This window comes from Tamandua tetradactyla, chromosome X (genome assembly GCF_023851605.1).
Source record: "Tamandua tetradactyla isolate mTamTet1 chromosome X, mTamTet1.pri, whole genome shotgun sequence".
NCBI lineage: Eukaryota > Metazoa > Chordata > Mammalia > Pilosa > Myrmecophagidae > Tamandua > Tamandua tetradactyla.
In genome coordinates this window covers 171,107,176-171,119,884 of record NC_135353.1, presented here as the reverse complement: position 1 = coordinate 171,119,884, position 12,709 = coordinate 171,107,176, and the positions used below count along the sequence as shown (strand labels likewise).

The following is a 12,709-nucleotide window of genomic DNA, read 5'->3' as shown; positions in this document are numbered from 1 at the left end:
ACACTTAGGAACTATCTCTCCTTAAAGCAAAGGGGTCACAATTTGAGGGATGGCTTCCTGGGCAAGAGATACCTGTATAGCAATGATTGGTTTTTTTTTGTTTTTTTAGAGAGATTTTGGTGTAGGATTGATGAAGAAGAGGGAAGCATGAGCTGGACAATGAGTGGGTTCCACTTGAAAGTATGCCCACTTTCACCGGTGTTGTTCAATATTGTACTAGACATGCTTGCCAAAGCATTAAGACAAGAAAGGAAATAAGAGGTATCTACATTGGAAAGTGTAATGGCATAAAATAAGTTATGCTTGGTGCTTTGTCATTTTTGCCAAGTCATAAGTTCTGTTTTTTCAGTGAACACCCAAGTTAGCCCTGCCCTGGGCATCAGTCCAATCAGCATGGCATGTTCCTTTATATGGTCTGGATGATAAGAGCCACCCAAGCTTCTCCAAAAGGTCTCTTGCCCTTCTCACATCCTAACTGACTAACAGGGCAGGTATTCTATACAGCTTGGATGATAAGAAGCTGCAGGTAGCTCCTCCAGACATCCTTTTCCATGTCTGCTTTTTTTTTTGCATCCTACTGATTGAGACCTTCAATCTCCAGCATCATGTGAAAATCCTACTCCTCTCTTTAGTTCACAAAAGACATAAGAACCCAGAACCTCCATGTGGTCCCCACCCCACCCCTGCCCCATGGATATTTTCAGGAGCCCACGTTAGGTAAGAAATGGCCCTTCTACTACCCACATTCTCCCTTCTCCTCCTGCACGTTCTCTGATCTTAATAACACTGTTCTTTCCTGTATTCTCGGCTGGCTACCTGTCTGTGTTCCTTGCCCAAAGAACATTGGTATCACATCTGAAAAAGGAAGGAAGAAATAAGACTGTTCCTATTTGCAGGTGACTTGGTCATATATGAATTTACCATAAAACTATAGAGCAATGAACAATCTGAAGAAGGAATTAAGAAAACAATGCCATTTGAAGTAGCTTCTAAAAGAATAAAATATATAGCAATGAATTAAACCAAGGATATAAAAGCTCATATACTAAGAACTATAATTGAAGATTGCCTAAGTAAATGGCAAGACACTCATGTCCATGGATTTGAACAGTTTATGTTGGTAATATGTCACTGTAACCAAAAGAAGTATACAACTCAAGGCAATCTCTATCAAAATTCCAGCAGCCCTTTTTCTGCAGAAATGGGGAAACCAATTCTCAAGTTCATATGGAGTGCTCACTCAGCACATATACTTAAAATAGGAATGATACAGAGAAGAATAGCATGCCCCCTGTGCAAGGTGGCATGAAAATTTGTGAAGCATCTCATATATTTTAAGGTGTTGATAATAGGGCTGTACATGGAAATTTTGTACTTCCTTCTTGATTTCTTTTCTAAGCCTACAATTCTCTAATGAAAAAGAAAGAAAAAGCCTTGAAAAAGCAGAGTGGGTTTGGAGGACTCACACTTGCCAATTTCAAATTGCATGACAAAGTAACAATAATCAAAACAGTATGGAACTGGCAAAAAGATGGACAGATAGATCAGTGGGACAGAATTGCAAGTCCAGAAATAGACCTACCCATCTATGGCCAGTTGATTTTTTTGGTAAGTATGCTAAGCACATACTGTGGAGAAAGAATAGCCTCTTCAACAAATGGTGTTGAGAAAACTGGATATCCACTTGCAGAAAAATGAAGTTAGATGTTTACTTCACTTCATATTTAAAAAAACTCTACATGGATCAAAGATCTAAGAGTTGAAACTTAGGAGCAATCTTCATGACCTAAAATTCAACAAAGGATTTTTACCTATGACACCAAAAACATGAGCAACAAGTACATACATTTTTTAAAAACTATAAATTTTTAAATTTTATTTTAGAAAACACACATTTTTAAAACATGTTTGTGCTTTGAAGGAAAGTATCAAGGAAATGAAAAGACAACTGACAGAATGGAAGAAAATGGTTTCAGACCATATATCAGATAAGGGCTTAATATCCAGAAAATATAAAGAACTTTTATAATGCAACTACAAAAAGCAAAGACAACCCAATTACAAAAATGTAAACTCTAATAAAAACGACTACACCTCTTGTAGTTAGATTCAGTTGTCAACTTGGCCAGGTGAAGATGCCTAGATATATTGCTGTGGACATGAGTCAAGGCATCTGTTCTTCATTATATTTGCAGTCAGCTAGGAGACGTGCCACCTGCAATGAATGATGTTTGATTTAATTGGCTGGTACTTAAATGAGAGCTCAACATAGCACAGCCCAAGCAGCTCAGCCCAGACCTTCGGAGATGCAGAAAGGAATCACCCTGGGGAAAGTTGTTGGAACCCAGAGTCCTGGAGAGAAGGCCAGCAGAGACCATCCTGTGCCTTCCCACATAAGAAAGAAATTCAGTTGAAAGTTAGCTGCCTTTCCTCTGAAGAACTAACAAAATAAATCCCCTTTTATTGAAAGCCAATCCATTTCTGGTGTGTTGCATTCCGGCAGCTAGCAAACAAAAACACCCCTCCCCCAAAATGGACAAAGTATTTGAATAGATATTTTTCGAAAACAGATACACAAATTGCCAATAAACACATAAAAAGATGCTCAACATTATTAGCCATGAGATAAATGCAAACAAAATCTCTATGAAATACCACTTCATACCCACAAGGATGGCTATTATTTAATAAATGGAAAATAATTGCTGGAGAAGATGCTAAGAAATTGGAACTGTGGTATATTGTTTGGCAGGAAAATAAAACATGTGGAAAGGAATGCAGCAGTTCCTCAAAATTTACATATAGCATTATGATATAATCCAGAAATCCCACTTCTAGGTATATGCCCAAAGAGTGTGAAACCAGTCACAAGTAGATACTTGTACACAATATAGCAGCATAAATAAAAAACTAGAACAAAAACTAGAAAAAAACAAGAGTCCATCAACAAATGCATGGATAAACAACATATGGTAATGTTGTAAATGGAGTATTGTTTGGCCATAAGAAAGATTAAATTTATAAGTCATGCTGTAACATGGAAGAAACTTGAAAGCATTATGCTCAGTCAAATAAACATGGTACATAAGGACAAAAATGGTATAGTATTACTTATAAAACATGACTAAAAACAAATTCACAGAGATGGAAGGCAGATGGGAGAGGAGGAGGAGGAAGTGTTTGCTTGTATTTGTAAAAAAAATAAGCAAACTAGAAAGTTACTTCCAGAAAAACAAAAAATGACGATTTTTTCATATTATAGCCAAATTTTATTTCATTAAGAAGGCATTTCATAGGATTATATATATATATATATATATTTATACACCTATAATATTTATCTTTTCATTATTATTTATATGCCATACTAGAATATAATATGAAATTCTAGGGAACTTGAAAATCATCTCATTTCAAAAATCAAGAAAAATTGGTAGAATAACAATCTTAGGAACAAGAGGGGGGAAAAGGCAAATTTCTGGGTGCAGTTCCTTCAAAAGGATGGAGGGCAAGCCAGAAAGGATCCAGCTTTTTCCATGTAACCACATCAACAACAAGGCTGAAGAAGATTTGTAGGAGTACCATATATCCAGCACCCAACAAGTAAAATTGACAGCGCCTGACAGATCATAAAACAAATTACTAGGCAGCAAAGAAACAGGAAAATAAGATCCATAAGGAAGAAACAATCCAATCAATCACAACTGACCCAAAAATGACAGTGATATAAAAATATAGGAGACAAAGGCATCAAAATAATCACAACAACTGTAAGTGAAGTGGAGTTAGATTTTAGTTTTAGGTGAGTGCAAACACATTTTTAACAAACACGTCAAAGTTCTGAGCAGACTTCATCTTTGGGAATGATCCTTAGAAGGAGAGAGAGAAATAGAAGGACAAGTAGACACAATATTTTATAGAAGCCCCTGCAAGACTCTATCTGAAAAGATGGTGCCTGCTTTATAGCACAGAGGTGACGACAAAATAATTTATTCTAGGATGGACCCGTATCAAATGTTCCCCTTGTACACAGCAGTCATTTATTGCTTCATGTCCCTCTTACTAAGCCTTTGTTTAAGTCCTACTATGGCTTCCCAAAGGGATGTTCTGAGCCATGCTTTGGAGGCCAGGAGAAGTCATCATGGCATCAGCGTGGCTTCAGCAAGGTGATGCTTCATCCCCAAAGTCTGCAGCATTCTGAGACCGGCTACTGACCATGTCATCTCCTTTCTCTTCTACCTTCTGTTGACTTCCTGCCTCCTGCACTCAGCTCCAACCTGAGGCTTTCTCTGACTAGCTCTGAATTTCTTCTTCTTATAAAGGCTCCCAGGAGTTAGGGTTAAGGCGCACGCACATTCAAATAAACCACATCTTAACTGGGCATCACGTCTTCCAGATGTCCTGCCTACAGTGGGTTCATGTCCACAGGAATCCTGGTTAAGGTTAAGGAACTGTCTAAATCACTGCACACAACTCAACCCCACCCCATTGTGTGGGTTTGTGTGTCTAAGCTTTGTCCCTTGTGTGCTGTACAGCACTGATTTTAATTTACCATCTCTGACAGTCTAACTCTAGAGTACCATCTCCCAAGTTGGGCAAATCAGTGGCTCTGGAGGGTGGACATTTGAACTCCTTTTCCACTGGTTTTATGGCCCCCTACTTGGGGTCCATTAGAAAACATTTCCCACATATACAGATTCTGGTCTCTCATACTATATCCACCTTCCACCGTATCCCTTCCCAGAAAGGCAATTTAACGGCACCGATGAGGATTTGTTTAGAAAACCACTACAGGCCTATTATCATTAGATTAATTGATATTTAATTGCATCCTAAATTTGTCAGTTCAAAGTAGGAGTGCTTTGTAAGAACCCATAGAGAGCTCATTTCCCACTGAAATAATTGAATAAGGCCCCACGGACAAAGCAGCAAATGAACCGGACATTTAAAGGTAGTTGCCGTAAGAGTAAATAGAGTGGGAAGGCATTTGGAAATATTTAAGGAGAGGCTAAGAACATGAGACCAGATAATCCATGAAGGCAGGAATTACGAGTTTTCCTAGGATGAAACAGGGGCCTGGAACATTGAAGAGATAAACTTCAGTGTTGAAGAGATACACTTCAATGTCTCCATAATAAAAGGAAAAAAAGAACTTATGTTGGAAAAGAAAAACCCATGACTGTGTATATACTCGAAGAAAAGATCATCAGTCAACACAAGTGTTAAAATGTCAATTTTCTGAATGGATTTGGAGAGAAGCTAGAATATTTGGAGTGATAAAATGTAGGAACACTAAAAAAAAATGCCGTTACTAAGTCATTCAAAATTATAAATGTCATTGAGGAAAATGGGGTCTCTTTGATTTCCAAAAGAGTCAGCCACTTCTTCAAAGGAACTTTTGTTTAACGAAATCTTTTAAGAAGTTGCTTCTGGTTCAAAGAGTCCTTAGCCCATGGCTCAGAAGAAGGCATGGACTCAAAGTCAAACATTATTCTCTGTAGTATCAATGAATATGGTTTGGTTGTAGAGGAGGTCTGGGGGAAGAGAACAATTGTAGAGAGAGGGTGTGGTAATAATTCAGAGGCTTACAGTGGAGCTCAGGAGAGAGAGCCCATGAAATCCTTTGTGCAGCAGGTATGCATGAGAGATGTATTTCCTATGATATCAACTTTGGCTTCATCTTCTCTTTGGTGTGATGTGACAGCACCATTACAACATGACCACAAACTCTCAATATCATATACTGAAGGATGCCCACTGCCTCAGCAGTGTATTAGTTTCCTGCAGCTGCTGTAACAAATTCTTACAAACTTGGTGTCTTTAAATAGCCGAATTCTGCTTCCTAAGAACTCTGAAGACTGGAAGTCTGAAATCAAGGTGTTGACAGGGCTGTGTTCCCTTCAGAGGCTGCAGGGGAGGGTCCTTCTTTGCCTCCTCCACTTTCTGGTGGCCCCAGCTCTTCCATGACTTATGTCTGCGTCACTCCAATTTCCACCTCATTCTTCACATGGTTTTCTCCTCTCAGTGTTTTTGTCTCATGTCCCTCTGCCACTCTCTTCTCAGGATACCTGTTATTAGATATAGGACCCACCTTCCAGGCAGTATCATCTTATTTCATGATCCTTAACTTAATGCCATCTGCAAAGATTGTATCACATTCTCAGGTACTAGGAGTTCACCCTTGGTGGTTCATCTTGGCAGTGCCACTGTTCAATTCAATGTAAGCAGAATTGTAGAGGAATCATGTAAAAGGTGGTGTGTTCTAGGCATAAGGAGTCAATGGGAGAGAGAGCCGACCCAAAGTTGGCAACCCATCATGATGTAGACCGTTCTTTGCAGGGACAGAACACAAAGGAAACTCCCTTAGACTTCTCATAAAGTTCAAATGATGTGGGGACACTTGGGAGTTCCAAGCCACTGGGCTTTTACTTTTCTTTACAAACACTCATTGTATTATTTAGGGTTCTCTAGAGAAACAGAATCAACAGGGAACACTCACAAATATAAAATTTATAAAAGCGTCTCATGTGACTGCAGCAACGCAGAGTCCAAAATCCTCAGGGCAGACTGTGAAGCCGACAATTCTAATGAATGGTCTAGATGAACTCCACAGGAGAGGCTCACTAGCCAAAGCAGGAAGAGCCTGTCTCTTCTGAGTCCTCCTTAAAAGGCTTCCCATGATTATATTAAGTATCAGTCATTGCAGAAGACACTCCCCTTGGCTGATTACAAATGGAATCAGCTGTGGATGCACCTGATGTGATCGTGATTTAAGTCTATGAAATGTCCTTATTGCAACAGACAGGCTAGTACTTGCCCAACCAAACAAACAGATACCACCACTTGACCAAGTTGACCCATGAACCTGACCATGAAACTCATTGAGGATGTTTCAATAAGAAGAGCTTTGTAGAATGTGTTCCTTAAAAATACTCTTCTAGAGGGATCACTACCGAGGAAAATCCAGGGATGACATTACGAGGTACAGCAGGTCTAAAAGGTAATCAATAGATAAAACTGGCAGTGGAAGTGCAAAAGCATTTGTGTTTAGGCTCCTTGTGGGGGAAGCAAAAGAGTAGGAGAGCAGTGGGCTGTTAGGTTCTATTTGTTGGATTTCCCCTTAGACTCTCTCCACTTGGTATATCTCCCTGGTGATTTCCTTTTGATTCATGTTAATTTGGACACAACAGAATCTGCATCCTTCCAGCTTAAACAACCTCCCTGTGGAGCTTAGAAAACTCGCTGGCCAGTTTCTTCTTATCACCAGATGGATGGAGTTGGATTAATGGCTGAATGTGCTCACTGCATGGACTTAAATCTGTAAAAGGTGATACGAAACTGCCAGGAAAGAATCCATCCTTCAGTAGTGGAGGTGTGCTGGTGGACACTGGCCACCCCAGACCAGATGTCCTTGCAGTAAAAATACCCACTTAGGAGGGAGAGAACACAGATGAATACACAAGTGTCTTTACTTCCGTGCAATGCCGTATCTGCCATGCAACATGATCACTGTTCTTTTCATTTGTTCATTTACTCATTTATTAATCCATTTAGTAATTCATTTATAGTAGTTATCATGTGGAATGTTTTCTTATTGTCTGTTCTCTTTCTGTCTCTCTTCCTTCCTCTTTCCTTCTCTCTGCTTCTCACTCTCCCTTTCGTTCTTCCACTCTCTCTCTAGCTCTGTCTCTCTCAATGAATAGCCTAGGATTAGTTAGTTTTCCTTCTTTCCTTTCCTCCCTCCCTCCATCTCTTCTTCCTTCCCTCCCTCCACCTTCTTTCTTGCTTCCTCTTTCTCTGCTCTTGTCTATCCTCTCTAAAATTAAAAAATATATGTATTTATTGATGCTACAAGAATCTTGATTGCCTTTCTCAGTGAGTCAAGGGACAGGCGATATTTTTCATAATATTTCAAGATAGGGAAAAAAAGAGAATAAAACAGGAAGGGGCAAGGGAAGGAAGAGGAGAAGTAAAAAGGAGGAGGATGAAGGGAAAAGGAGAAGGGGAAAATTCAGCCTTTCATTCTCATTGGAACACTATCGCTTGTACTTTTCAATTATCTCTTGCACTTACTTATCTCAATTGTCAGTTCCTTCAACTATTTTAACTATACTATTCTCTGGAACTATAAAGGGTGATTTGAAATATGAGCTAGGAGATAGAATAGGAGATACGGAAATATATGAAATAGGAGACATGAAATAGCAGATAAAAAAGGATGACTACCCCTCTCACCTCACCCATCTCCCACCCTAACTGGTATTTTTGTCACTAGGAAATAACAGTGTATTGTACCACGAGGTGACACATAAAGAGATAAAATTATTAGATCTCCAATTTCCTTTATGATCCCAGACCATGATCTAAATGACCCCAGATGCTTTCTTTTGATCCAAATTCCATACATCCTACAGTGTCCCTTTTCTTAGTTTCAATTTTGGCTCAACTAACCCACATTTATTAGCTCACCGTGGGAGAGAATCCAGCCACGCTATTCTGGACTTCTGAGCTATGGAACCAAACACGTCCATGCATTTAGATCAGTTTCACATGGATATTGTCCTTATTTGTATTAACTTTCATTGAAACATTTAAATCATTTCAATTGATGGAGTATATAGTAAGAATAAGGCTGTGGGATATATTTTTGCAAATCAAGGGTCAGCAAATATTTTTTTTGTAAAGGGCCAAATAGTAAAGATTTCCATCTTTGCAGGCCAAGCAGCTAATCAGTTCTGCGAGTGTTGTGTCAAAGCCTGTACAACAATATATAAACATTGGTTATGACTGTGCTGCAGTAAAACTTTACTTAAAAAACAGATGGAGGGCAGGATCTGGCCTGAAGGATGCATGTTGATGAACATTTTTTTCTAGCTATAGAGAAATTAGCCAAATTATTTATCTAATTGGCCATTCTCTTGGTAATTTGAAAGATCAAATTTGTCATCTATGGAGTATAGACCAGGATACATTTATAAAGGTTTTATTCGTCCAACTTTGTAATTTTGTTCGCTGTATCCCAACCATTCTGTCAAACAAAACTAGAAGGAACTGGTCACCACATTAAAAATAAATAAATAAAAAAGCTATTGGAGGCAATAGAGAACTGCCAGGAAAAAGGACATAAGAGGGCAAATCAATAGAAAGAAGGGAACCCAGAAGTGAGGAAAATATTCTACTCTGATTTCCAATGTCCAGTCATTAGTAGATTCATATTTGTTCATTCGGATAGAGGATGACCAAAAATAGCATCAAGGAGAGTCTCAAGTAGAGTCATAACCTCATTCAAAATATTTGTTTTGTGTGTGTGTGTGTGTGTGTGTGTGTGTGTGTAAAATGCCCAGATTTCTTCAAACTTATCACGTACATCAAAAGACAGAAATGCCGTGTCTTAGTTTGCCATGGCCACTATAACAAGTGCCAGCCCAGCTTAGCCTAAACAATGGGGATTTATGTTACATTTTGGAGGCTAGAATACCTTAACAGGCCATGATTTATCCCAAATCTGCAGCATCCTTCTGGTTATCCTTTCTGTCTCCTCCTGATGCTGCTACTTCTCCTGCCTTGTCATCTGAGTCCTTGGATTATATGTGACTGAATTAGATTTATCCCAGGAATACAAGTTTGGTTTAGCACCCAAATATCAGTCCATGCATGGCACCATGTTCATAGAATTGAGAAAATAAAAAAACACATGATTAGTACAAGAATGTCTGCTCTCATCATTTTTATTAAACATTTGACTGTTGAATAACCAGGGCAGTTGGACAAGAAAAAGAAATAAAGTTCATCCAGATTAGAAAGAAAGAGGTAAAACTGTTTTTATTCAAACTGGATATGATCTTCCATATAAAAAAATCCTTAGGGATTCATTAAAAAAATTATTAGAAGTAATAAATGCACGCAGCAAAGATGAAAGATATAGGATCATATACAAAAATCTTAAGGGTTCCTAAGCACTAGTAATTTAACAATCTGAAGGTAAAATGAAACAGTTCTGTTCATGATAGCATCAACAATAACAAATTATTTAGGAATAATTTAAAATATATAAGTGCAAGTATTATGCACTGAAAATAGCAAAACACGTTTCAAAGAAATTAAAGACCTAAAGAAAAGATGTCCTGTGTTCATTGACCAGAAGGCTTAATATTGTAAAAATGGCAGTATTCTCCAAACTGACCTACAGAGCCAGTGTCAACCCTGTTAAAATTGTATACATGTGTTTGAAGAAATTAACAAGCATATCCTAAAATTCAAAAGGGAATGTCCCAAGATAGCTAAAAATCTGGAAAATGAAGAACTAAATTGGAAGACTCACACTTCCTGATTTTATAACTTACTACTTAGGTATCATAATCAATCCAGTGTTGTACTGACATAAGATAAACTTATAGCTCAAAGGAATAGGATTGAACATCTGGTAGTAAACCCGTGGACAGATAATTTACTTCCAGTAACGGTGTTCAGATGATTATATGGGGAAGGAATTGTTTTTCAACATGTGATGAGGCAACAACTGGATATCTGAATGCAAACAAATGCAGTAGACTCCTATATCACATCATACACAGAAATTAAAGTGAATCAAAGACCTAAATTTAAGAGCTAAGATGAGAAAACTCTTAGAAGAATACACAGGAACAAGTCTCTATGACCTCAGATTAGTCAATGATTTCTTAGATATGACACCCGTGAAAAGCAGAAAAAAAAAAAAAAAAAAAAATGACTCATCCATCCTCAAAATTTCAAAAAATATTTGTGCTTCCTTGGGTGCTACTAATAAAAACAAAGCAGCAACACCATGAAAAGGTTCATTTGCATGTCACATATCTGATAATAAACTCGTCAAGAATATACAAATACCACTTAAAAATTCAATAATAAAATGCACAGCAACCCAATGAAAAGTTGGGCAACCTATTCGAATAGACACTGCTTCAAAAAATATCTACGAATGGCCAATAAGCATGTAAAAAGACGTTAAACATAATTAATCATAAAGGATATAGCAAATTGAAGTCACAGTGACATCATTTTTTACTTACTAGGAGGGTTATAATCAGAATGATGTTTAATTAAACATATCCTCATTTCTGTGAGGACATGAAGAAATTGGAACCACATGCACGAATGGAGGTATTTTTTAACATGGCACAGAGGTTCTAGGACACAGTTTGAGAGTTGTTAAAAATTTAAACCTACAAGCTATGACTCAGCAAATTCAGTCCTAGATGTGCGATCAAGAGAAATGCAAAGATAGGTCCCCGCAGAAATGCATGTACGTGTGTTCATATATTATTAACAATAGGGAGAAAAGAAGATAAGAACAGCCCAAGTGTCCATCGATAGAGAAAGGTAAAAGCAAATGATGGTCTGTCCATACAGTGGAATTGTATCCATAAAAGTGAAGTTTTTATGCCTGCTACAATATGGATTTACTGTGAAAAGATTATGATACATGAAAGAAGTCGGACACATACCATATGTTTCCATTTATATGAAATGTGCCGAACGGGGAAATCAATAGAGACAGAAAAGCAGATTGGCGGATGCTAGGGTATATTTATGTTCATTAATATTATATTTATAATAGATTTAATTTTATATTTAAAAATATGAAAGCCAAAGTTTGGATCGGTTAAAAATAAAACAACGTAATTTTCACATCTCTGACATTTCCTATCAATAAAACTGAAAACAGAAATAAAATTCTAGAAAGTCCCACATAATCTGTGGAAATTGCAAATAGTAAGATATGATGAATAACTTTGTAATAATAAATACAAAAATTTAGATGACTGTTTACTTAAGGAAGCACCATTCATATAAAGTGATGTAAGAAGAAAGACAACGTTTTAATAATTACTAAATAACTAAATAAAAATTCTATTACATAATAAATTATTTTAAACAATAATTTAATAAAATATAAATGAAAACATATAGTCTGTGGCCTTTTGTGTCCGACTTCTTTTCATGTAGCATCTTCTTTTCACAGTACAATGGTATTGCAGCAGGTATCAAAACTTCATTTTTGATATCCATTTTAGATATTGCATTTCTAATTAAAAATCTTCCCATGCAAGGACGACACCAAAATGCCACACCCAGATGGCTTCAGTGGTGAATTCTTTGAAACATATATGGAAGAAATAAGTTCCATCTTATATAAACTCTTCCAGAGACAAGAAAATGAGGGAGTCCTGCTGAACACTCAGTGCTTTACACATACACACACAAACACGCACAAATGTGAAAACACTAGAGTTATATAAGAGGTGATTGTATTAGGTTAGAAAAAACTGGGCTCAATGTCCCTGGCCATTAGAGAAATGCAAATCAAAACCACAATGAGATATCAGCTCACACCCACCAGAATGGCCATGATCAACAAAACAGAAAATGACAAGTGCTGGAGAGGATGAGGAGAAAGAGGCACACTTATCCACTGTTGGTGGGAATGTCAAATGGTGCAACCACTGTGGAAGGCAGCTTGGCGGTTCCTCAAAAAGCTGAATATAGAATTGCCATACAACCCAGCAATACCATTGCTAGGTATCTACTCAGAGGACTTAAGGGCAAAGACACAAACGGACATTTGCACACCAGTGTTTATAGCAGCGTTATTTACAATTGCAAAGAGATGGAAACAGCCAAAATGACCATCAACAGAAGAGTGGTTAAACAAACTGTGGTATATACATAC

General features: G+C 37.6%; 1 non-coding gene across 1 annotated transcript; it reads left to right on the top strand.

Moving 5' to 3' along the window:
- Window positions 1-1,232: 1,232 nt before the first annotated feature.
- On the top strand, window positions 1,233-1,335 carry LOC143672305 (U6 spliceosomal RNA). The gene has a single exon (XR_013169770.1). It is a non-coding gene; the product is annotated as a U6 spliceosomal RNA (small nuclear RNA).
- Window positions 1,336-12,709: the final 11,374 nt, after the last annotated feature.